This window comes from Hyperolius riggenbachi, chromosome 4, assembly GCF_040937935.1.
Source record: "Hyperolius riggenbachi isolate aHypRig1 chromosome 4, aHypRig1.pri, whole genome shotgun sequence".
Classification (NCBI taxonomy): domain Eukaryota; kingdom Metazoa; phylum Chordata; class Amphibia; order Anura; family Hyperoliidae; genus Hyperolius; species Hyperolius riggenbachi.
Window position 1 is genome coordinate 328,135,393 of NC_090649.1, and position 27,310 is coordinate 328,162,702.

General features: G+C 46.7%; 1 protein-coding gene across 1 annotated transcript in view; it reads left to right on the forward strand.

Moving 5' to 3' along the window:
* Nucleotides 1–5,330: 5,330 nt before the first annotated feature.
* CCR6 (C-C motif chemokine receptor 6) overlaps nt 5,331–27,310 on the forward strand; it is a 46,582-nt gene continuing 24,602 nt past the window's right edge. The window contains exon 1 of the mRNA XM_068231761.1: nt 5,331–5,361. The gene's annotated coding sequence lies outside the window, so the exon portion shown is untranslated. The remainder of the gene's footprint in view (nt 5,362–27,310) is intronic.

Sequence of the window (27,310 nt, forward strand, 5' to 3'; positions counted from 1 at the left end):
AGAAATGTGTTTTTTCCTTTGAATGATATTGATATGTATTACTGTGGTGATGGGGCTACTGACCATAAAGCATAAGGTCCAGGGAGAACTGAGGCATATTGAGGTATGAGGCTCAGAGTTGAATAAAGTATTTGGAGGTATAAGGCACAACGCCTAATGATGTATGATTAGTAATTAATCTGCCCAGATACATTATACAGTAGCTTTGTCACCAGTTATGTAAATTCATCAGCTGCACTGGGAATAGGGAGTGACAGGCTGCAGGCATACACGTCACTGTAAACAGCCTGCAGCGTCATCACCTCCCACTGCCTCCTTACACGTCCCCGACCTGGCTGTCCATGGCCGCCCGCAGCTATGTGCAGCAAACTCAGAAGCAGGGTGGCCGCGGATCGGGTCTGGCCAGAGGCGTAGCTAGGGTTTTCAGCGCCCGGGGACAAAGACTATTAATGCGCCCCCTAAGGTGAAGGGTCGTGACCAAATGTGGTTATGGGTACTCCACATTTGGCCACGCCCCTTCAAATGTACATGGAGGTTAGCAGGCTCACGCTCACCTACCCTCCCTCAGTATGTACCTTCCAGCATGTTCCAAGACAAATTCAGCAATCATGAGCCCCCCCCCCCATCAAGACAAATTCCGCAATCATGAGCAAACATAAGGCCCCCAACAAGACAAATTCAGCAATCCTGAGGCCCCCAACAAGACAAATTCAGCAATCATGAGGCCCCTAACAAGACAAATTCAGCAATCATGAGGCCCCTAACAAGACAAATTCAGCGATCTTGAGGCCCCCAACAAATCATGAGGCCCCCAACAAGACAAATTCAGTAACCATGAGGCCCCCAACAAGACAAATTCAGCAGTCATGAGGCACATAAATAGACAGCATTTCACATAAATAGGCAGAATGTCCCCTTAATATGGTAGACACCTCTCACCTGGCAGCAGTTCCCCAAAATACACTCAATCTGACAGCAGTGCTTGCCCAAAAATATGTAGCCCCAGGTCTATAGGTGTCCCCAGAATAGGTGGCCAGCAGTATAGATGTCCCCAGAACAGGTAGCAAGGGGTAGAGATGTCCACAGAACAGGTAGCCAGGGGTATATGTGACCAGTATATGTAGGCAGGGGTATGTGTCCCCAGTATATGTAGCCAGAGGTATATGTGCCCAGTATATGTAGCCAGGGGTATAAATGCCCAGTATATGTAGCCAGGGGTATATGTACCCAGTATATGTAGTTAGGGGTATATGTGCCCAGTATATGTAGGCAGGGGTATATATGCCCAGAGTAGGTAGCCAGGGGTATATGTGCCCTGAGTAGGTAGCCAGGGGTATATGTGCCCAGAGTAGGTAGCCAGGGGTATATGCCCAGTATATGTAGGCAGGGGTATATGTGCCCAGAGTAGGTAGCCAGGGGTATATGAGCCCAGAGTAGGTAGCCAGGGGTATATGTGCCCAGAGTAGGTAGCCAGGGGTATATGCCCAGTATATGTAGGCAGGGGTATATGTGCCCAGAGTAGGTAGCCAGGGGTATATGAGCCCAGAGTAGGTAGCCAGGGGTATATGTGCCCAGAGTAGGTAGCCAGGGGTATATGTGCCCAGAGTAGGTAGCCAGGGGTATATGTGCCCAGAGTAGGTAGCCAGGGGTATATGCCCAGTATATGTAGGCAGGGGTATATGTGCCCAGAGTAGGTAGCCAGGGGTATATGTGCCCAGAGTAGGTAGCCAGGGGTATATGCCCAGTATATGTAGGCAGGGGTATATGTGCCCAGAGTAGGTAGCCAGGGGTATATGTGCCCAGAGTAGGTAGCCAGGGGTATATGCCCAGTATATGTAGGCAGGGGTATATGTGCCCAGAGTAGGTAGCCAGGGGTATATGTGCCCAGAGTAGGTAGCCAGGGGTATATGTGCCCAGAGTAGGTAGCCAGGGGTATATGCCCAGTATATGTAGGCAGGGGTATATGTGCCCAGAGTAGGTAGCCAGGGGTATATGTGCCCAGAGTAGGTAGCCAGGGGTATATGCCCAGTATATGTAGGCAGGGGTATATGTGCCCAGAGTAGGTAGCCAGGGGTATATGTGCCCAGAGTAGGTAGCCAGGGATGCCCAGTATATGTAGGCAGGGGTATATGTGCCCAGAGTAGGTAGCCAGGGGTATATGTGCCCAGAGTAGGTAGCCAGGGGTATATGTGCCCAGAGTAGGTAGCCAGGGGTATATGCCCAGTATATATAGGCAGGGGTATATGTGCCCAGAGTAGGAAGCCAGGGGTATATGTGCCCAGAGTAGGTAGCCAGGGGTATATGCCCAGTATATGTAGGCAGGGGTATATGTGCCCAGAGTAGGTAGCCAGGGGTATATGTGCCCAGAGTAGGTAGCCAGGGGTATATGCCCAGTATATGTAGGCAGGGGTATATGTGCCCAGAGTAGGTAGCCAGGGGTATATGCCCAGTATATGTAGGCAGGGGTATATGTGCCCAGAGTAGGTAGCCAGGGGTATATGTGCCCAGAGTAGGTAGCCAGGGGTATATGCCCAGTATATGTAGGCAGGGGTATATGTGCCCAGAGTAGGTAGCCAGGGGTATATGCCCAGTATATGTAGGCAGGGGTATATGTGCCCAGAGTAGGTAGCCAGGGGTATATGTGCCCAGAGTAGGTAGCCAGGGGTATATGTGCCCAGAGTAGGTAGCCAGGGGTATATGCCCAGTATATATAGGCAGGGGTATATGTGCCCAGAGTAGGAAGCCAGGGGTATATGTGCCCAGAGTAGGTAGCCAGGGGTATATGCCCAGTATATGTAGGCAGGGGTATATGTGCCCAGAGTAGGTAGCCAGGGGTATATGTGCCCAGAGTAGGTAGCCAGGGGTATATGCCCAGTATATGTAGGCAGGGGTATATGTGCCCAGAGTAGGTAGCCAGGGGTATATGTGCCCAGAGTAGGTAGCCAGGGGTATATGTGCCCAGAGTAGGTAGCCAGGGGTATATGCCCAGTATATGTAGGCAGGGGTATATGTGCCCAGAGTAGGTAGCCAGGGGTATATGTGCCCAGAGTAGGTAGCCAGGGGTATATGTGCCCAGAGTAGGTAGCCAGGGGTATATGCCCAGTATATGTAGGCAGGGGTATATGTGCCCAGAGTAGGTAGCCAGGGGTATATGTGCCCAGAGTAGGTAGCCAGGGGTATATGCCCAGTATATGTAGGCAGGAGTATATGTGCCCAGAGTAGGTAGCCAGGGGTATATGTGCCCAGAGTAGGTAGCCAGGGGTATATGCCCAGTATATGTAGGCAGGGGTATATGTGCCCAGAGTAGGTAGCCAGGGGTATATGTGCCCAGAGTAGGTAGCCAGGGGTATATGTGCCCAGAGTAGGTAGCCAGGGGTATATGTGCCCAGAGTAGGTAGCCAGGGGTATATGCCCAGTATATATAGGCAGGGGTATATGTGCCCAGAGTAGGTAGCCAGGGGTATATGTGCCCAGAGTAGGTAGCCAGGGGTATATGCCCAGTATATGTAGGCAGGGGTATATGTGCCCAGAGTAGGTAGCCAGGGGTATATGTGCCCAGAGTAGGTAGCCAGGGGTATATGTGCCCAGAGTAGGTAGCCAGGGGTATATGCCCATTATATGTAGGCAGGGGTATATGTGCCCAGAGTAGGTAGCCAGGGGTATATGCCCAGTATATGTAGGCAGGGGTATATGTGCCCAGAGTAGGTAGCCAGGGGTATATGTGCCCAGAGTAGGTAGCCAGGGGTATATGCCCAGTATATGTAGGCAGGGGTATATGTGCCCAGAGTAGGTAGCCAGGGGTATATGTGCCCAGAGTAGGTAGCCAGGGGTATATGTGCCCAGAGTAGGTAGCCAGGGGTATATGTGCCCAGAGTAGGTAGCCAGGTCAGGTGTCCCCCTCCCCAGCAGGAGGGGAGCAGCGCAGAGAAGAGCTGCTCTCCCTTCCTCGCTCTCCCCTCCAATGTCCGGGTGGCTCAGGCTGGCAGCGGCGGGCGGAACTTACCTCCGTCTCGTCGCAGCGCCGGATGGATCTGCCACTACTCTGGTCTGGTCCAGACCAGAGCAGCGGCTGCGCACCCGAACTTCTGGCCGGCGCTGGAGCGAGACGGAGGTGAGTTCTGCCCGCCGCTGCCAGGCCAGCCACCCGGAGGACATTGGAGGGGACAGCGAGGGAGGGAGAGCACCTAAGGTGAGGGAAGGAGGGGGGAGATGGCCCCCCTTCCCCACCGTCCGCACAGCTCTCCCTCTTCTCTGCGCTGGCCCCCTTCCCCTCCGCCGCAAAAAAAAAAAACCCCGCAGCTCAGCCAGGCTGAGGGCGCCCTCGGGGACCAGGCGCCCCGGGGCACTTGTCCTACCCCGACCCCCCCTAGCTCCGCGCCTGGGTCTGGCTGGCTGCACAGAACACCCTCCACAGCACACAGACAGGACTATACCGCAGTCAAGCAGTCTCTGCAAGGGTGAAAATCGCCCTTGCTCTTTCAGGCACCCTAGGCCACAGCCTATGTTGGCTAGGCTAAAATCCGGCCCGAGAAGGGGCACACAGGTCACATGGGGAGAAGGGGCACACAGGACACATGGGGAGAAGGGGCACACAGGACACATGAAGGAGACGGGCACACAGGACTTGTGAGCAGACAGGGTACACATGACGAGACGGGGCACACAGGAGGGAGACATGGGGCACACAGAAAGACACATGGGGCATACAGAAGGACAGATGGGGCACACAGAAAGAGACAGGACACATGGGTAGACATGCGGGACACCATTTGGGGGATAACGTGTACAAGACTCTCCAGGTTTAGTATATATTTTTTTCCCTGGTTTTTGCCCTCTAAACCTGGGTGCGTCTTACATTCCAGAGCGTCTTATACGGCAGAAAATACGGTATACAGTACATTCTACATTAACACTGCAATCCTTATTGGGTGCGTTGTCAGCTGTGCATCATTCCAAAGGAATCCGCAGCAAATGATATTGCCCATTGCAACATAACGCAAGTGATGCAGTGTGAAAGTTGCCTTACTGAACTCCAGTACAACAAACCTAGTATTAGCACTTTGCGATCTAATATAGAATAAACTCCAGCCATATGTTTATCATGTATTGTACCTATCCTCTGAGTCTGTATGATCTGAGAGTGTATTGCAATCTGTAATTCTTTCACATTTCATGTTAAATTGTAGCGTGCCACCACAAGAATTAAAGATCACGGCCTTAAAAGGCTATTCGTTTGTGTGCAAGAACCTTGCATGTTTGCTCTTTAAGGAAGTTATAGCTCTATATATTGGAAGGTGGTTTCCTGCCCTATTTAAAACAAATCACTATATGAAACCATAGACATTAGAGGCATTAGAACAGGTAAGGCTATTACTATATGGCAACATCTTTATGACAAATAAATATTTGGTTACTTAATTACCAAAAATAATTATTATCATAACAGAATGTTGTTTATTATTTAAAAGATCTGCATTCTAGGGCTGTTTTCTGATTTGTAACATTATTTATTTTGCTGATTGATCTTGTTGACTTACATTATTTTCTTAAGTTAGAGTGCAGTTAGCACAAATTATATGTCCAGGGATAAAATTTGAATATAGGAATTCCAGAGATTTTTTAACATGGGAGGCAGTTTTGAGTCATTTATAAAGAACTAAAGTTGGTTCTGCTTTCTTTTGTGTATTGCTAGCTATATTTTTGGCACTTTAAAGCGAAGTTTAGAGAAGTCTGAGTGAACAGTACGAGACAATGCCAACATTCTTTTTGCATTAATTTTCATGAAAATAATGTAAAATTCACTTTTTAAGTGAAAATACCTTCAAAATGTTTGTGATTTTTATTGGTTTTCTCGATTTTTCGTTTTGAAAGGTGTGATTTTTTTGCTTTGAAAAGGTGTAATTTGCCCTTAACTCATAAATGACAATTTGCGGTTTTGGCCAAAATTCACATTAAGAAAATATGATGTATTTTTGAGAATATATTTTTGAAATTGAAAATAGCATTTTCAATGCAAAAATTACTTTGGCAAAAATTCACAAGCTACTCTATGAGTGAACTTTAAGTAAGCCATGGATGAAATAAGAACCTGTACTGTAAAGCTAGGTATCCACAAGGCCAACAGAAGATGGATTGGGGAACCTTGGGCAACCAATAATCTACTGTATTAATAAGTGGAGTAATATACCTTGGTATCCTCTTTTTATGTGCCTAACAAATGACATGTTGCCAAAATTAGTTTTAGCCCATAAATGCCAAATAACAATAAACATAGCCCTATATCCCACAACAAGGTTGGCTAATTATTCATATGTAAGAATGGAGAAAGCATTCCTATTTTATGCTGAGATATTTTCCATGATAGATGTGTGATTTTTTTTTTTTTTTAGCATGCTGCTGTACCTGTGTCAGTATATACCACTTTAACCTCTTGAGGACCGCAGTGCTAAACCCCTCTCGTGACCAGGCCATTTTTACTAAAAAAAAAAAGGCCACTGCAGCTTTAAGGCTAAGCTGCAGGGCCGCACAACAAGTGATCCCCCCCCCCCCTTTTTTCCCCACCAACAGAGCTCTCTGTTGGTGGGGTCTGATCGCTCCCCCCATGTTTATTTTTTTTAATAAATGTTATTGTAATTTTTTTTTCATAAAAAAACCCCTGTTTCTTTAAAAATGTTCCCTCCCTCCCTCCTCCCTCCCCACAGCCAGCCAATTATGGCGATCGGCTGTCATAGGCTTCTGCCTATGAGAGCCGATCACTCTCTTGTCCCCCAGGGGGACAGCCGTGTGACACGGCTGTCCCCAGTACAGCGCTGCTGCCGATCGCAGCGCTGTATATGGAAATAGACGGCGATCACACCGTCTAACAGTCTTCCTAGTGGCAATAGCCGCTCGGAGACTGAAGGCGGGGCGGAGCTCCGCCCCCCAAGCAGGAGATGCGCGCGCAGCCTGCGCACGATCTCCTGCAAAACAGAGCCCCAGGACTTTACGCCAATCGGCGTTAGGCGGTCCTGGGGCTGCCGCCGCAGCCACGCGCATCGGCGTGACGCGGTCGGCAAGAGGTTAAGGCATATATGGCCATTGGCCACACAAACACTTTTCTTTATATGTTTATACCAATATCACTTTTACAAAGCAACAGCTAACAATGATTAATATCCAATAAATGTATGTAAAATGTAGCTTGTGGCTGCAATTTTTGTAGGATTTTCAATTCTAGCACCAGAATATATTTCAAAGTTCTACTTAATAATCTGTATACAGTACTATAAAATGCATCAGACTTTCATATGTATATTTATGTTTGGTCTTTTGCTAATGTGGCATTTGCTGATCCTTCTTCTTAGTGGGATCTAACTGATTTCAAGGTATTTTTGAGATAAGCATTCAATGTAAAGCGTTAATAGTGAGAAACAGCAGAAACCATAGCAGCCAACGCAGCTGCTCTGACGTCAGCAGTGTGGGCAGAAAGAACACACTGGGGGAGCAGTTCAGAGGTTTTACTGAAGAAACGGATAACTATTACAATCATGATGAATGAGGAAAATTTGAAAACAAAGAAGAAAATTGCAACGAGTCAGCACTCAGAAAATAGTCTAGCACAGAATATGCAAATAACCAGACTCCAGGTTTTTTTTTCACCCATTCCCCTATGTAAGTGCAGACGCATGACCCACTCGTACTTCACTCTGCTGCTCCACAACACTTGACTGTGGAACCTGCAAGCTACAGAGGTGAGCGACTGCGCTAAGTAGGTCTCCACCTGGGCACCAGGGACATTTTTTGATGACTATGCAGTTAGTGTTTATGGCATGGTGTGCTGTGTAGGTGCCCAACAATGGCCTCAATTCACTAAGATCATGCTGGAGATAATACGGCAAGAGAAAACTTGACAACACACAGTGAGAGAGTTATCTTATCTCTTCATTATTTAATTCACCTCCTCTATAGTTATTTTCACATGCAGTTAATTAACAGCCTATCTATCTTTAACTTTAGAATTCTGGAGTTATTTTAAGGATTGAAGAGTTAACTTAAAGGGACACTTAAGTCAAACAAAAAAAATGAGTTTTACTCACCTAGGGCTTCCAATAGCCCCCTGCAGCTGTCCGGTGCCCTCGCCGTTTCCCTCCGGTCCTCCTGGCCCCGCCAGCAGCCACTTCCTGTTTCGGTGACAGGAGCTGACAGGCTGGGGACGCGAGTGATTCTTCGCGTTCCCAGACACATTAGCACCCTCTATGCTGCTATATGGTATATGATATATGCTATAGCAGCATAGATGGCGCTATTGTGGCCAGGAACGCGAAGAATCACTCGCGTCCCCAGCCTGTCAGCTCCTGTCACCAAAACAGGAAGTGGCTGCCGGCGGGGCCAGGAGGATCGGAGGGAGACGGCGAGGGCACCGGACAGCTGCAGGGGGCTATTGGAAGCCCCAGGTGAGTAAAACTCATTTTTTTTGTTTGACTTAAGTGTCCCTTTAAAGACAGAAGACTTAACTTTAGCTTTGCCTGAGGTAAAATGTTTCCTGAATACTACATGCCTCATCACCATGGTGATAACTATAGAAATGTTATTAAAGACAGGAGATAAGCTTAGTGAATTGAGGCCATTGTCACTAAGGGCTTGTTCACATTAAGGGCGTTTGCGGGTGTTTTTTCAGTGCAGGCGATTTTAGAAATCGCCCTAAAAGCACTTGTGCAATGATTCCCTATGAGAGTGTTCACATACGAGTGGTTCGATTCCGATCTGCTCACCAAAGCGCTGTCTGTACCATTTTCAGGGTGATTTGCCTGTACTGGAAGGTATAGGGAAATCGCAAAAAGCGCTTGAAAAAGCTCTTTGTATAGCGATTTCCCGAGCGCTTTTAAGATTAAATACATTGGGCTTGATTCACAAAGCGGTGCTAACCTAGTTAGCACGCCTAAAGACTTTTGGGCGTGCTCAGCATTGCACTAAGTAGGTTAGCACCGCTTTGAGGGAAAAACTTGCGTGAAAACTTCGGTGCGCGCGAAACGTCGCATAGGGTTTAATGGCGTTGTGCGCATAAACTTTGCGCGCAGAAAAGTTTACGTGCATAAAACTTTACGCGCAAAACTGCGCGTGAGTTTATTTTATCACGCCTAAACTGAGTTTAGGCGTGATAATGGGCTTTTCACCAGCGTGCTAACAGTTAGCACGGCTTTGTGAATCAAGCCCATTATATTTATTCTTTTCCAGGTCAAAGAGTTCACTTCTTGACTGACATCAGGAAGTGAAAAAACAAATCGCTCTTCAAAAGCTCTTAGAAAAGTGCTGTACAAAAAAAAAACCTAACATGCAGGTAAGCGCCAGGAGGCGCTAAAAAAAAATTGTGCACAAAATCGCAAAACGCTGGCGTTTGCGATTTATGATGTGAACAAGGCCTTATGCTACTACTTCAAGAAACCTGAAGTGTGAAGCTATTGCTATTGTTTAATGTGATGTGGCAATGTGTTTGGGTGAATTTGTTTAATAAAATTAAATAAATTAGAATTAAATTGTTGGTATGACCTTTTCTTGGATCGCCTGATCCTGGATACATGTGCTTGCCGGTTGCTTGAGCTGACTGAGGAGGAACGGAGTGGCTGAGGGTGAGCAGTTTGTTTATTGTGTGTTGAGCTGCCGCATGTCATATGAGAAGAACATTAAATGAAACAGAGTAAAATGTTGGGTGCTGTGCGATCAAATCAGGGGGAGGGGGGGGATCCTCACAAGTTTGTCTTAGGAAGCAAAAAGTCTAGAACCGGCCCTTTGTACTGGTAGTAGAGGAAGAGTAAATGCAGTATACTTACAAGGCAGGGTTACCTCTCAGGCAGCCACTGTTTAATGCCGGTGAGGAGATTAGACCTGACCCCACTCAGGCTTAAGAAGTCTCTCTCTCTGTAGATAGGAAAAAATGGGGAAAAACACCCCATCTCCAAGGGTGGACTTGTACAATGTTACAGGTATACAGAGGCGCCAAAAGAATAAAAGTATCTAAAAAGTTTAAAAATGGAGGAGACAGTGGTGGCCTTACATCTCCAAGCAGACACAAGATAATATTGATGTAATATCAATAAAGCAGTTTATTTACATTGGAATGTGAAAGTTTGGACAACCTTGTTAATCGTCATGATTTTCCTGTATAAAACGTTGGTTGTTAAGATAAAAATGTCAGTTAACTATATCATATAGGAGACACACACAGTGATATTTGAGAAGTGAAATGAAGTTTATTGGATTTACAGAAACTGCGCAATAATTGTTTAAATAAAATTAGGCAGGTGCATAACTTTGAGCACTACACAAAAGAAATGAAATCAACCTCTAAACGCTTCCTGTAGGTTCCAATGAGAGTCTGGATTCTGGTTGAAGGTATTTTAGACCATTCCTCTTTACAAAAGATCTTATACAGATTATATGCATATGCATAGGCACAGGATTGAGAGGAAAATAGGAATGAGGACAGCTAGCTGGGAACAATAAAAGGGGGACCATGGTATACATAGCATAGTGAAAGGCAGCCAAAGGTCACCGACAAACATTATGTTGTAAATAGCAGATCTATACACAACTACAAGGAGAAATTCAAATCTAAAATGAGGAACAGCAGTTTACAGGAAACTGGACAAGCCAAAATCTTCGTTGAGACCATGTGGTGCCAAAGTATTCAATCTGAAGATCCGCCCTGCCTCTAGCTGATGTAATTTTTTGTCTATGCCTATGTATAAGAGGATGAAGTCAGCCATCTCCTAGCCACTTCTCCTGCCACCTCCAGCCCCCTAGACCCTGTGCCATCCAACTGCCTCCTGTCCTCACCTCTCTGTTTAACCTCTCCCTCTCCATGGCCACCTTCCCCTCTGACTTCAAACAGGCCACTGTACTTCCCCTACTTAAAAAGCCCTCACTAGACCCCTCACTTCCATCCAGCTACCGCCTTATTTCCCTACTCCCTTTTGCATCTAAACTCCTGGAGCGTCTAGTCCACCAACGCATGACCCATTACCTTGACTCCAATTCCCTGTTTGACCCCCTACAATCAGGATTTTGGTCAGCCCACTCCACCGAGACTGCCCTCACCAAGGTCGTCAATGACCTTACGCTTGCCAAGGCTGAAGGAAAATACACTATCCTTCTCCTCCTAGACCTATCATCAGCATTCAACACTGTCGATCACTCCCTGCTACTCCAGTCCCTGCAATCTGTGGGTATCCAAGACCTTGCCCTAGCATGGTTCTCCTCCTACCTCTCATATCAATCCTTCAAGACCTCCTTCAATGGTTCCTCCTCAACCTCCATCCCACTTTCAGTTGGGGTCCCCCAAGGCTCTGTTCTTGGTCCCCTGCTGTTCTCCATTTACACCACCTCCATCTGAAAACTCATCTCCTCTCTGGGTTTCAACTATCACCTATATGCAGATGATACCCAGATTTACCTCCATACCACCCCGTGCTGCCTCACCCCCCACTGACCTCTACGTCACTGTCAATGGCACAATCATTCATCCAACCACACAAGCCCGCTGCCTGGGTGTCACCCTGGACTCGGCCCTCTCCTTTACCTCCCACATCCAAACCGTAGCTAGGGCCTGCTATTTCCACCTATGCAACATCTCCAAGATCCGGCCTTTTCTGACCCCAGACACTGCCAAACTCCTTGTCCATGCCCTCATCATCTCCCACCTGGACTACTGCAACTCCCTCCTGTCAGGCCTCCCTCAAAACCGCATAGCCCCCCTACAATCCATCATGAACGCAGCAGCCAGAATCATCTACTCCTCCCACCGCTCTGTCTCCACGACTCCCCTACGCAAATCCCTTCATTGGCTTCCAATTCACTTCAGAATTAGCTTCAAGGTCCTATGTTTGGCCTACAAATCCATACACAAGTCCTGCCCAAGCTACATCTCTGACCTGGTCAGCAGATATACACCTGACCGCCCACTTCGCTCATCCAACAACCTCCTCTTAACCACCCCACGCATCTCGCACTCCCATGCACGACTGCAGGACTTCACTAGAGCTGCCCTCATCCTGTGGAACTCTCTCCCACTGCCCATCAGGCTCGCTCCCACCTTCAACACCTTCAAAAAAGCACTCAAAACTCACTTCTTCAAGGAGGCCTACATCAACTCAACACTGCCCTAATCCTTTCTGCCAATAACTTCTTGCTGCACCCCCTCCTTTTGTGTCACCAACCCCTCCCTCTAGATTGTAAGCCTTTGGCAGGGTCCTCTCCCCTTGTGTATCATACTTGACTGTGTGCACTTTACCCAGAATTTGGAACTTGTTACCACTACCACTCCAGTTTATGATCTGGCATTGTACTACTGTCTGCATTGTGTTGTGTATCTTTTTGCTAATACCTGTATTGTTGTATCTTTTGTCTATTACCTGTATTGTTCTGTCACCCCTGTTATCATTGTCTGTAACCTTATTTATTGTACAGCGCTGCGTAATATGTTGGCGCTATATAAATCTAATAAATAATAATAACTTGCAACTCCACTAGCAGACCAAGTGATCAAATAGTGACAAAATCTAGTCACAGTGCACAATAAGGTTAAGACCAAGGGGCAAAGTGTGCAATATACTGTAGGTTTAACTGTACAAAATTATTCAGTGTGTTTTGAGTCATAGTCTGCTTCCTCAGGTCAATACAAAATGCCTTGATAGCATAGGGAATAAAGTGCCGGCGCCTCTAATAGCTATAAGCTAATAGCTATTAGAGGCACCTGCAAAAAAGTTTCCATATTTCTGGTGAAACATGATACACAAAACATGGATAATTCACATCATTTTTAGCTTATCCTTCCGCATGTTACCTGTTTGTTTACATAAGGGAGGTTTACATACTATGTCCCAGTGTACACAGTATGTGGTCATCAATCCTAATTAGCAATTCAATTCAGCAAAGGATCTTCACTGGTGTCAATATGGATTTCTCTGTATACAGAAAGAGCTGATCCTGTTTTAGTATAAAAAAGGAAAAGGCAATACATTTGTGAGCCACTAAGAGTGCTTACGCAGGAATTGGGAAGTTATTAGTGGCACAAATGCTCACAAGGCTGGGTTGCACACTCAGGAAACCGCAAGTGGAGAGATTACTGTCTTCACTCAGACATGGATCCTCAGAGGTTCTCCTGGTAGGTCACTCTCCTAAATATATTTGGCTACATGATCCATTAAGCAGTAGTCATAAATATAAGTGTGTAGGAAGCCCCCCCCCCCCCTCCAAGGCACAATAAGTACCCCTGATGTTGTCACTCCTTTTTCTATTTTAACACTTTCATCATTGTGAGACACATCCTACTAGTGGTTCTGTATATTCGGTCTCCTGTCATGTTTTAAACGTTTTTTTTCTGGTGCAATGTGTATGTTTTAACTCATCTGCAGAGAAAAAAGCATTATTATAGTTGTGGCTGGTACGAAAAGGATTTTAAACTTCTTTTGGGTGTGTATTACTGTCTATATAACCATGTGAAAGAATTTTGCTTATTTGTTCTCCGGACAGGAAGTGGGCAAGTCAGCAGACTCAGGTGGCAGCAATGTTTCAATATTTCTCAATCTCAATGCAGTTAATATTTCATTATCAACAGCTAACATGATCTTTATTTTTTATTCTTGATTGAGATAAAATGAAAGCACACAGGGCTCTCTCATGCCATCCCCAGTGTGTGGGTGTGGGGGGATTATTTTAAAGCCTGCCTAATATGGTATAAAGACTACCACTGGTTCTGACATTCCCATGTCCCTGGGGCTACAAAGGTTTTTACTGAAGTCTTGAGGCAGAAGGAACATTCTCCAGTATAGACATAGACAGCATAGATTCTAACCTCTCTTCAAGATCTTTTGCTCCTCTTATGTAATCCTACTTACTGAAAATGAATTTGGGACTGACCTGGTACCTAGGACTAATCAAATTTGGGATCTGCTCCTTAATAAACCCACAGCTTGATGAGCCTAATTCTGGGAATACACCATACATTTTTTCATCAGATAGATGGTTCGATAGATCATTTCCGACATGTCCGATCTTATTTTCGAATGATTTTCTGATGGATTTCTCATAGAAGTGAATGGCAATAGATAAGAAAAGATAACAAAGTCGAATCGGAAATTGATCAGAAAATCTAATCGGAAATCAATTAAAAGGAAAATCGACCAAAAAAAACGGATCGTGTATACCCAGCATAAAGGTGCATACTCACTCATGAAGATTGTCAGTGTCAGTAATAATTCCCATGTGCTGTAAAAACAGTGCAGGAGATTTGGGGCGCAGAATTTATGGCTATAGCGGCGTTCAGTGAGTAATTTGGGCGCTGTCAAAATACGGAGCACAAATTACTACAGAAACACTGTAATTCGGCCGCCTGCAATAGCTGGAAGCAGAATTACATAATTCCCCCACTATCCATGGTGGCCTGGAGGGGGAAAAGTAATTAACGCAGCCAGGACTTGGGCAGGAGCAGGGTTAGCCGTTCATCGGCTTTACCCTGCAACCAAATTTCCTGACAGCCGTTTAATAGGTACACATAATACTACCTCTGGCAGAACAATAAAAATTGCCAAACTGTCACCAGAGATGGCCCGAACGGTTTGCCGGCGAACGGTTCCCGGCAAACTTTGGTGGTTCGCGTTCGCCAGCGAACGCAAACTTTTCCCAGAAGTTCAGTTCGCCCCCATAATGCACCATTAGGGTCAACTTTGACCCTCTACATCACAGTCAGCAGGCATATTGTAGCCAGTCAGGCTACACTCCCTCCTGGAGCCAATCCCGACCTCATAAAAGGCAGGCAGCACCAGCCATCATACTCACTCGTGTGTCTGCAATAGTGAGAGAAGGGAAAGCTGCTGCAGACTCTCTCATAGGGAAAGATTAGTTAAGCGCTTGTAGGCTTCATAGCTTGCTCCTTGCTGATTCTTATTGCTAAAAAAGCCCCCCACAACAGCTCTTTTGAGAGCTAATCTTGTTCTTGTGATCTATTTTTTTTGTGTGTGTGTGTGTGTGTCCCACTGACACTTGTGTTGCATAGACAGCCTTGCTAATTCATACTGTGTGTGTGCCACTGCCAGGCCCAGCACATTCAGTGACTACCTGTGTGTGTGACAGGTGCACATTGTAATACCCATTACTGCATATACCTACCTACCTGTTCACAATGCACCCACCTACCTACGTGAGTGCACGCAGAGTCACTCTGCCTGTCCGGTATCTGTCTGTGTGTGACAGGTGCACATTGTAATACTCATCACTGCATATACCTACCTGTTGTGTTGAGTGCACAACCTCATCACTGCATATACCTACCTGTTGTGTTCAGTGCACCAACCTCATCACTGCATATACCTACCTGTTCTGTCTAGTGCACCCACCTCATCACTGCATATACGTACCTGTTGTGTTCAGTGCACCCACCTCATCACTGCATATACCTACCTGTTCTGTCTAGTGCACCCACCTCATCACTGCATATACGTACCTGTTGTGTTCAGTGCACCCACCTCATCACTGCATATACCTACCTGTTCTGTCTAGTGCACCCACCTCATCACTGCATATACCTACCTGTTGTGTTCAGTGCACCAACCTCTTCACTGGATATACCTACCTGTTGTGTTCAGTGCACCCACCTCATCACTGCATATACCTACCTGTTCCGTCTAGTGCACCCACCTCATCACTGCATATACGTACCTGTTGTGTTGAGTGCATCCACCTCATCACTGCATATACCTGGCTGTGCAGCGGAACAACTTGTGACACCTCCACGGCTTGCAGGCAGGCCTCCTGTCACCTCCTCTCCACCTGCTACATCCTATTCGCTGTCGTCATCTCCTCCTCCTCCTTGGCTTGTGCCGCAATCTCCTCTCCAGCTACACAGCAGCATCTCCCCAGGGCCTATGCTGCTGTGTAGCTGGAGAGCAGTGAAGACACCATCAGCGACTTGATCCCGTAGGCTTACTTCCTGGAGCGTGCCGTGCGTAGAGTGGTGGATCAAGCTGTGGAGGAGCGTGAAGAGGAACAGTTACTGGTGGAAGCGTTGTGGGATCAATTCACATCAGACCCAGGTGTTTCCTCAACACCTGCGGCAGCACAGAGGGGGAAGGAGGAGGAAGAGTCGTGTGGGGAAGAGGAGTCAGACTCAGATGATGAGGAAGGTGTTTCTTTGGAGGAGGAGGAGGCGGCGACAGAAGAACAACCGCAGCAGGAGTCGCAGGGGGCTTGTGCTGCTCGACGTTCCCATGGTATTGTTCGTGGCTGGGGGGAGGAGGAGGACTTACCTGATGTCACTGAGGAAGAGCGAGAGGAGATGGATAGTAGTCTGGATCCAACTTTGTGCAGATGGCGTCTTTCATGCTGCCCAGCCTGTTGAGGGACCCCCGTATAAAAAAAACTCAAGGGGAATGACCTGTACTGGGTAGTCATGCTACTAGACCCTCGGTATAGGCACAAAGTGGCGGACATGTTACCAACTCACCTGAAAGCAGAAAGGATGCAGCACATGCAGAACAAGCTGTCAACTATGCTTTACAATGCGTTTAAGGGTGATGTCACAGCACAACGCAATAAAGGTACCACTGCCAGTAATCCTTCTCCCATGTCCAAGCAAGTAAGGACAGGACGCTCCAGCAATGTTATGGTGATGTCAGACATGCAGACATTCTTTAGTCCAACGCCTCACCTTAGCCCTTCCGGATCCACCCTCCACCAACGCCTGGACCGGCAGGTGGCCGACTACCTTGCTTTAAGTGTGGATGTAGACACTGTGAGCAGCGATGAACCCTTGGACTACTGGGTGCGCAGACTTGACCTGTGGCCAGAGCTGTCCCAATTTGAAATCCAACTTCTGTCTTGCCCTGCCTCAAGCGTCCTGTCAGAAAGGACCTTCAGTGCAGCTGGAGCCATTGTCACTGAGAAGAGAAGTCGCCTAAGTCACAAAAGTGTTCAGTACCTCACCTTTATCAAAATGAATGAGGCATGGATCCCGGAGGGCTACTGCCCGCCCGAAGACTAAGTCAGTCCCCACACAGCATCTCTGCCTGCATGCCATGTGACTGCCTGCCCCAAGACTAAGTCAGTCCCCACACAGCATCTCTGCCCGCAGGCCGCTTGACTGCCTTCTCCGCCACCACCACCAACAGGGTCCAGGACACCAGGCGGATTCCTGAATTTTTAAGGCCGCTGCTCGCAGCGGCTGCTATAATAATTTTTCTGGTGCGTGTGCATGCCTGCCTAATTGTTCTGCAACAACAAAACAAAAGGTATTTACATGTGCCCATTCCCCTTTGTGATCATTACCTTGCCGCGGTGCAGGGGCTTGCGTATCACAATGAAGCAATGACCGATGGCTAGAGTGTCTCGGGGGGGCGCACACCCAAGATAATAAGGTCATTGCTTCATTGTGGACAGACCAAATTTGATCAGCTGGACAGTCACTTTTCTGTCATTCAGCTACCTCAGCCCGGCGACCATATGGGCTGGAAAGTTGCCTGCACTCTCGCCATGGTGCGCACCAGTCCAGCACGGCCGTCACTACACAAACAGCGGTTTGCGGTGTGTTACACAGTGAGTTTGGTGTGTCAGTGTGAAGCAGTACTCTACACTCTCTGATTGATGTATACACATGCAAGATGTTTTAAAGCACTTTAGGCCTGCAATTTAGCATTCAATGTGATTTCTGCCCTTAAAACGCTGCTTTGCGTCAAATCCAGATTTTCCCCGGGACTTTTGGCATTTATCTCACTCCACCATGCCCTGCTCCAGGTGTTAGACCCCTTGAAACATCTTTTCTATTACTTTTGTGGCCAGCATACATTTTTCTAGTTTTCAAAGTTCGCCTCCCCATTGAAGTATATTGCGGTTCGCGAAAGTTCGCGCAAACCGAACTTTCAAGGAAGTTCGCGAACCGAAAATCGGAGGTTCGGGCCATCTCTAACTGTCACTCTTCTTCTGGCCCTAAGTTCAGTCAACCAACCAAAGAGAACGCTAGTTGCAACATTTCCTCCAAAATATCAGAGTACTGTATATCTGATATACTTTCTCCTGGAAATGCTGAAAAACAATAAGGTTCCCTGTCCTGAAACATGATACATTGTGTAAACTAATTTTACACTTAGAGGCATTTTTAAAGCCCTGAAGACCTCTGACCAGGGCCGAGCCTGGGCGGGTGCTGCGGGTGCAAGGCACCCAGGCGCCTGCCTCTGAGAGGCGCCGCCCGGCCGCCGCTCTCCCCCTGTGGCCACCGCTCGCTCGCTCGCTCGCTCGCTCCCTCCCTCCCTCCATCTAGCCGCCGGCGCCGCGTCAGACCTCGATCAGGCGGGCGGGCGCTAGGACCTAGCACGCCGCACTGATATGCGGAAGTGACATCACTTCCGCATATAGAGCGGGTGCTCCTGGCGCCTTCTTACTGGTCGGGTCGCCCGCTGATTGAGGTCTGAAGCTGCTGCAAGGTGAGGGGGGAGCGGCGGCGGCAGAGGCAGCAGCGGCGGGAGGGGAGGGTTGGGTGCGCTCCTGTCACTACCTAAACGGGGACCCTATACCCCCTGGCTACCTATCCTGGGCACATATTACCCCCTGGCTACCTATCCTGGGCACATATTACCCCCTGGCTACCTATCCTGGGCACATATTACCCCCTGGCTACCTATCCTGGGCACATATTACCCCCTGGCTACCTATCCTGGGCACATATTACCCCCTGGCTACCTATCCTGGGCACATATTACCCCTTGGCTACCTATCCTGGGCACATATTACCCCCTGGCTACCTATCCTGGGCACATATTACCCCCTGGCTACCTATCCTGGGCACATATTACCCCCTGGCTACCTATCCTGGGCACATAATACCCCCTGGCTACCTATCCTGGACACATAATACCCCCTGGCTACCTATCCTGGGCACATATACCCCCTGGCTACCTATCCCGGGCACATATACCCCCTGGCTACCTATCCCGGGCACATATACCCCCTGGCTACCTATCCCGGGCACATATACCCCCTGGCTACCTATCCCGGGCACATATACCCCCTGGCTACCTATCCCGGGCACATATACCCCCTGGCTACCTATCCCGGGCACATATACCCCCTGGCTACCTATCCCGGGCACATATACCCCCTGGCTACCTATCCCGGGCACATATACCCCCTGGCTACCTATCCCGGGCACATATACCCCCTGGCTACCTATCCCGGGCACATATACCCCCTGGCTACCTATCCCGGGCACATATACCCCCTGGCTACCTATCCCGGGCACATATACCCCCTGGCTTCATATCCTGGGGACACTGGCTGTTTGTCATTATGTGCATTTGCTGGTGAAAAGCAGTCTCTTGTTATGTGCATTTGCTGGTGAAAAGCAGTCTCTTGTTATGTGCATTTGCTGGTGAAAAGCAGTCTCTTGTTATGTGCATTTGCTGGTGAAAAGCAGTCTCTTGTTATGTGCATTTGCTGGTGAAAAGCAGTCTCTCGTTATGTGCATTTGCTGGTGAAAAGCAGTCTCTCGTTATGTGCATTTACATGGGGAAAAGCTGTCTCTCGTTATGTGCATTTACATGGGGAAAAGCTGTCTCTTATGTGCATTTAGTGGGGAATTTTTGTCAGTAAAAATAATCTTTTGTCAGTAAATTTTTAGGTATTTGTCAGTAAAAAATAACGTGAAAGGTTGGCAACACTGGCAGGCTGTGTGGCGCAACGGGAAAGATACAGGCAGCCCACCTTGGGCTTGGCAGGGGGGAGGAGCCGACGTCAGCGAGAGTAGGGTGGCCGCAGGCAGCCATAAATACGCAGTGTGTGACTGCGTCGCACTCGCAGAGCCTCTCAGCCTGAGTCAGTCCAGAGACTAGCAGACTCGCAGGAAGCCAAAGCCAGCCAGAAGCAAGCCCATGGAAGAGGGGTAGAAATGGGGTATCACATGCATGCGTAAAGAGGTGGAAGGTGTGGGTGTGATTAGGAAGGACATGGGTGTGGTTATGTGGTTGGGCGTGGTTAATTTAACCACTCCCATAGGCGCCAGAGAAAATCTTGCACCCAGGTGCCAGGCACCCCAGGCTCACCCCTGCTTGTGGTGTTGCCTGATTACGTCCTGTGGTGAGGTTCTCTTCTTACTATCACGTAGATGTGTTTGTGTTTTTTCTTGGTAAAATGATTTGCTTCAGTCCTTAATATATTTAAAGTCACATTAGTTCCTCTGTAAAGGAAGCTTAAGTCCTTATTATATTTAAGATCACATCAGTTCCTCTGTAAAAACATCAAACAGAAGCCACATAAGTTCAGTGACCTATTCAGTCATCTTTCTAACCCATATATGAAGTCCAGTTTGTCAAAACCATATTGTTTCACTACTAATTTGTAATAAATAAATTAGCATTTTTATATGCAAGAGCTACTGTGTCTGTTTACTATGATTGCACTGAACTTGAGAAAAGTAAAGAACAATGAAGAACACATCCTCCTGCAAACTCAGGCTGGATTTTTTAAACTGGCTCATGTCCAGTGCCATTTCTTGCAAAGATATGGACATCTAGGAATCCTGTTCTTAAAAACCCAGTCTAGATCTGCTGTTCTCCAGGTCAGTAAATCAACCTTATATCATTCAATAGAACATTTGCGAATGATCCAAATGTTCAGAATACAACTGGACTCATATACCAATCATTTACTAAGTATTTCCAAGTAAAACCTGACTTTAACCACTTCACCCAGTGGGTTGTTTTCACCTTATGGACGAGAGGAATTTTCCCATTGCAGCACTTCTCCCATTCATTCCACAATAACTTTATCACTACTTATCCCAACAAAATTATTTATATCTTGTTTTTTTTCGCCACCAATTAGGCTTTCTTTGGGTGGTACATTATGCTAAGGATTATTATTTTCTAAATGCATTTTAACAGAAATAATAAAAAAAATGGAAGCAATTCATTATTTCTCACTTTTCGGTCATTATAGTTTTAAAATAAAACGTAAAACTGTGGATAAAAGCCACACATTTTCTTTGCCCATTTGTCCCGGTTATTGAAAAAAGTTTAAATTATATCCCCAGTACAATGAATGGTGACAATATTTTATGTGGAAATAAAGGTGCATTTTTTCAGTTTTACATCCATCACTAATCACAAGCCTATAATTTAATAATAATATACCCTCCTGACATGCATATTAAAAATTTTATTCCCTATTGTATGTAGGTGTAATTTTACTATTTGGCTACAAGATGTCCTTGCGCATTATTTCCTATAAACGTACAATAAGTACGCTAAATAGGAAGTAATGCATGGCAGTGTTACTTCGGAAGTGACGTAGGCATCTCGTTGATGCCGGCGATCACGGTGGCCTACGGGGAGATGAATGAATGATAGAGGATCAGTAAGACAGTAAGGCAACTGGTATAGTTTAAAAGGAAATACACATGGAAGCCTCCATATCCTTCTTACTTCTAGTTCCCTATAAGTCCAGAAGGCATTGGTTCAGGAAATCTAATCTACCCAAGATTGGTTACTGCCTAGGTGCTAAATTTGAAGATCTGAGTAAAGGATTCCTAACCGTCTGCCACATATAACTCATCCTCTCATTTGAGCAACTAATTGCTTGATCACAATTACCTTAGTCCTTAGTGCAGCATGCTTTATTACTATTCCTTTTATATAAGTGCTAAGCAATGAAGAACATTTTGTCAGATTTTTATATTGGAATAGAGAAATTACTCCACAGTTCAGATTTTTTCACCGCCTGTGGGTCAGGACTCAGGAGGAAGCTACAATTCAAAGGAGATTACATGGCTGAGCGTTAAAAGATACCCGAAGTGACATGTGTTATGATGAGATAGATGTATGTACAGTGCCTAGCACACAAATAACTATGCTGTGTTCCTTTTTTATTTCTCTGCCTGAAAGAGTTAAATATCAAGTATGTAAGTGGCTGACTCAGTCCTGACTCAGACAGGGAGTGACTACAGTATGACCCTCACTGATAAGAAATTCCCCTTTTTATCTCTTTCTTTCTCTCAGAAGCCATGTTCTGCTAGGAAAGTGTTTTATAGATGGAATTTCTTATCAGTGAGGGTCGCACTGTAATAATAATAATAATATCCGAACATTTGTATAGCGCTTTTCTCCTGTCGGACTCAAAGCGCTCAAGAGCTGCAGCCACTGGGACGCGCTCAGGAGGCCACCCTGCAGTGTTAAGGAGTCTTGCCTTGAACTCCTTACTGAATAGGTATTTGACCTAGCCAGGATTCGAACCCTGGTCTCCCATGTCAAAGGCAGAGCCCTTAACCAGTACACTATCCAGCCTGTAGTCACTTCCTGTCTGAGTCAGGACTGAGTCAGCCACTTACATACCTGATATCTCTTTCAGACAGAGAAAGAAAAAAAAAGGAACACAGCATAGTTATTTGTGTGCTAGGCACTGTACATACACACGTCTATCTCATCATGTCACATGTCACTTCGGGTATCCTTTAAAGACAAACCATAACCAAGGATTGAACGTCATCCCAATCAGTATATTACCCCCTTTACCATGAAAAATCTTTTCCTTTTCTCAAACGTATCATCAGGGGGCTATGTATGGCTGGTATTTTGGTGAAACTCCTCCCATGCTGACATCACACTGTGGGAGCCTTGTTGCATTGTGGGAAATAACAGCTGTTTCCAAGTGCCAAAAATGCATCATCTCTTTCCACAGACATCACCTGCCAGCAGTAAAAATATCGCCATGTGATAAATGTCAGAATGTAAATCAGGGAGAGGAAAGATTAGGCAAACATTAACTAAATCATTTATAAATAATTATTGTAAAAATTAAGCACTTTTTTTCATTACATTATTTTCACTGCAGTTACTCTTTAACTACTTGCTGCATGCCATGCAGTATATTCACGGCCCTGCAAAATTGACAGGATGCACCAGGGCCGTGAATACAAGTCTGCAGCGGCATGCAGCCGCCGCTTGCTCCCGTTCGCCTGCACGCGCGCACCGCCGTTACTGCCGCTTAGAGGGGGAGTTAATGGAACTGCAGGTGAACTGAACTGAACTGAAAAAATGCACCTTTATTTACAAATAAAATATTGGCGCCATACATTGTACTAGGGAAATTTTTTAAACGTTGCAATAACCAGGACAAATGGGCAAATAAAATGTGTGGCTTTTATCCACAGTAGAATGTTTTATTTTAACACTATAATGGTCAAAAACTGAAAAATAATGCATTTTTTCATTTGTTTCTTATTATTCATGTTAAAATGCATTTAGGATAAAATAATTCTTAGCATACTGTAACTCCCAAAGAAAGCCTAATTGGTGGCGAGAAAAACAAGATATAGATCATTACGCTGTGATTAGTAGTGATTAAGTTGTTGGTTAAAGAAAGGGAGGAGCGCTGACAGGTGAAAATTGCTCTGGTCCACAAGGGGAAAAAAAACCTCAGTTGTCAAGTGGTTAACAGAGCACACGTGTTGCTTAGAGGAAGAAAATAATAAAGCTGCACATGACTCACCTAGGTTGTGGTGTGGTGAGTGTGTGATAGCAATCTGTGAAGACATGTGGTCCAAGCTTTAAGACTATATGAGCACAAAGAAGAATGGTTGTAACCGGGGAATGCAATCTATACATAAAGACATTTGGGATATAAAAAACGTTGCCCTGACTCATAATTGCGTCCAAAGTTGTCCTACTTGCCTTTGACTCAAAGTAATGCTGGCTTCATGAAAACCACAATTCTCTCCTAGTCACAGCAGCTAATGTGGAATTAGCTATCTTTTATAATAATTCAGTTGCTATATGGCTTGTTTAGTGACAGCATATGTTATACACGCCTAGGTTCTCAACGTGTGGTACGCGTACCCCAGGGGGTACTTCTAATGGTTCCAGGGGGTACTCGGGCTTGATATACTTAGCCAAGAACAACAAATTTAGAGTTTTAGAAAATGATAAATCTTATTTTAAACAACCCCAAATTAGTATTTTAGCTAATTAAAAGCAATAGTAAAGGCTTGGAAATGGTTTAGAACCAATTATAATGTACTACAATTAAATATATATTTGTCAAGAGGTACTTGTGATAATGTTTACTATGCTAGGGGGTACTTGGTGAGTTCAGGGTTTTAAAAGGGGTACACACCGATAAAATGTTGAGAAACACTCTTATACAGCATTTAATACTAACACAGAGTTACTCTTTAAGCAATTTTTTTCTGCAAACACTTAGTAACAACAGCCAATATTGGGTAGGTTTCATTTCTTTGCGTCGAGCTTGACATCACATGATGGTTTGCAAAAAAAAGAAGTAGGAGTATGAAGAATGAACAGAGAAAGAAAGGATGAGAAAATGAGAAAGAAAAAGGAAAGAACGAGGAAATCCTCTACCAGAAATGCTTGCTAATGAAGGCTAGTTACCGGAAAGTTTTGCAGCTTCTGTCATCTAATTTGATTTCTGGATATGAGTTGAGGAAGCAGAATGAGAGTTCATCGCCTCTAGTTCAAGCAGAGCAGAAAATCTGTTTTTGAAGTATCCAGATTCGGATTCACACCTATCTTCCAGTGCTCTGCAATCTTTTGGTATTCAGTGAAGCAAAAAAGAGCAAGTCAGAGGATGGATCTGAAGCAGAAGGAGGGGCAGATCTGAATATTGCTAATATTATATTAAAGTAGAGCTTAAAGAGACACTGAAGCGAAAAAAAATGGTATAATGAGTTGGTTGTGTGTAGTACAGCTAAGAAATAAAGCATTAGGAGCAGAGACATAAGTCTAATATTGTTACCAGTACAGGAAGAGTTAACCACTTCCCGACCGCCGTATGTACAATTGGCGGCCGGGAAGTGCACCCCGCAAGGACCGCCGTATAGACAAATGGCGGCGGTCCTTGTAGGGGCATGGGCGGAGCGATCGCGTCATCCGTGACGCGATCCTCCGCCTCCGCCTGGCGCCGCTCACCTGCCGCAACATCCCGCCGGCCATACGGAAGCGCCGGCGGGATGTTAACCCGACGATCGCCGCATACAAAGTGTATAATACACTTTGTAATGTTTACAAAGTGTATTATACAGGCTGCCTCCTGCCCTGGTGGTCCCAGTGTCCGAGGGACCACCAGGGCAGGCTGCAGCCACCCTATGTCGCACCAAGCACACTGATTTCCCCCCCCCCCCGCCCCAGATCGCCCACAGCACCCATCAGACCCCCCCTGCCCACCCCCCAGACCCATGTTTGCACCCAATCACCCGCCTAATCACCCATCAATCACTCCCTGTCACTAACTGTCAACGCATTTTTTTTTATCCCCCCCCCCCCCCTGCTCCCTCCTGATCACCCCCACCCCTCAGATTCTCCCCAGACCCCCCCCCCCCCCCGACCCCCCCCCCATGTACTGTATGTATCTATCCCCCCTGATCACCTGTCAATCACCTGTCAATCACCCGTCAATCACCCCCTGTCACTGCCACCCATCAATCAGCCCCTAACCTGCCCCTTGCGGGCAATCTGATCACCCCCCCACACCAATAGATCGCCCGCAGATCCGACATCAGATCACCTCCCAAATCCATTGTTTACATCTATTCTCTCCTCTAAACACCCACTAATTACCCATCAATCACCCCCTATCACCACCTGTCACTTTTACCTATCAGATCAGACCCTAATCTGCCCCTTTGCGGGCACCCAATCACCCGCCCACACGCTCAGATTGCCCTCTGACCCCCCCTTATCAATTCGCCAGTGCATTAATTACATCTGTTCTTCCCTGTAATAACCCACTGATCACCTGTCAATCACCTGCCAATCACCAGTCACCCCCTGTCACTGCCACCCATCAATCAGCCCCTAACCTGCCTCTTGCGGGCAATCTGATCACCCACCCACACCATTAGATCGCCCGCAAACCCGCCGTCAGATTACCTCCCAAATATATTGTTTACATGTTATCTGGTGTAAACATCCACTAATCACCCATCAATCACCCCCTATCACCACCTGTCACTGTTACCTATCAGATCAGACCCTAATCTGCCCCTTGCGGGCACCCAATCACCCGCCCACACGCTCAGATTGCCCTCAGACCCCCCCCCCCCCCCTTATTAATTCGCCAGTGCATTAATTACATCTGTTCTTCCCTGTAATAACCCACTGATCACCTGTCAATCACCTGCCAATCACCTATCACCCATCAATCACCCCCTGTCACTGCCACCCATCAATCAGCCCCTAACCTGCCCCTTGCGGGCAATCTGATCACCCACCCACACCAATAGATCGCCCGCAAACCCGCCGTCAGATTACCTCCCAAATGTATTGTTTACAGGTTATCTTCTCTAAACACCCACTAATTACCCATCAATCACCCATCAATCACCCCCTATCACCACCTGTCACTGTTACCTATCAGATCAGACCCTAATCTGCCCCTTACGGGCACCCAATCACCCGCCCACACGCTTAGATTGCCCTCAGACCCCCCCCTCCCCCCCTTATCAATTCGCCAGTGCATTAATTACATCTGTCCTTCCCTGTAATAACCCACTGATCACCTGTCAATCACCTGCCAATCACCTATCACCCATCAATCACCCCCTGTCACCCCCTGTCACTGCCACCCAACAATCAGCCCCTAACCTGCCCCTTGCGGGCAATCTGATCACCCACCCACACCAATAGATCGCCCGCAGATCCGACATCAGATCACCACCCAAGCGCAGCGTTTACATCTATTCTCTCCTCTAAACACCCACTAATTACCCATCAATCACCCATCAATCACCCCCTATCACCACCTGTCACTGTTACCCATCAGATCAGACCCTAATCTGCCCCTTGCGGGCACCCAATCACCCGCCTACACGCTCAGATTGCCCTCAGACCCCCCCTTATCAATTCGCCAGTGCAATATTTACATCTGTTCTCCCCTGTAATAACCCACTGATTACCTGTCAATCACCTATCAATCACCCATCAATCACCCCCTGTCACTGCCACCCATCAATCACCCCCTGTCACTGCCACCCATCAATCACCCACTGTCACTGCCACCCATCAATCAGCCCCTAACCTGCCCCTTGCGGGCAATCTGATCACCCACCCACACCAATAGATCGCCCGCAGATCCGACGTCCGATTACCTCCCAAGTGCAGTGTTCACATCTGTTCTCTACCCTAAACACCCACTAATTACCCATCAATCACCCCCTGTCACTGCTACCTATCAGATTAGACCCCTATCTGCCCCTAGGGCACTCAATCACCCGCCCACACCCTCAGAATGCCCTCAGACCCCAGCCCTGATCACCTCGCCAGTGCATTGCTTGCATCTATTC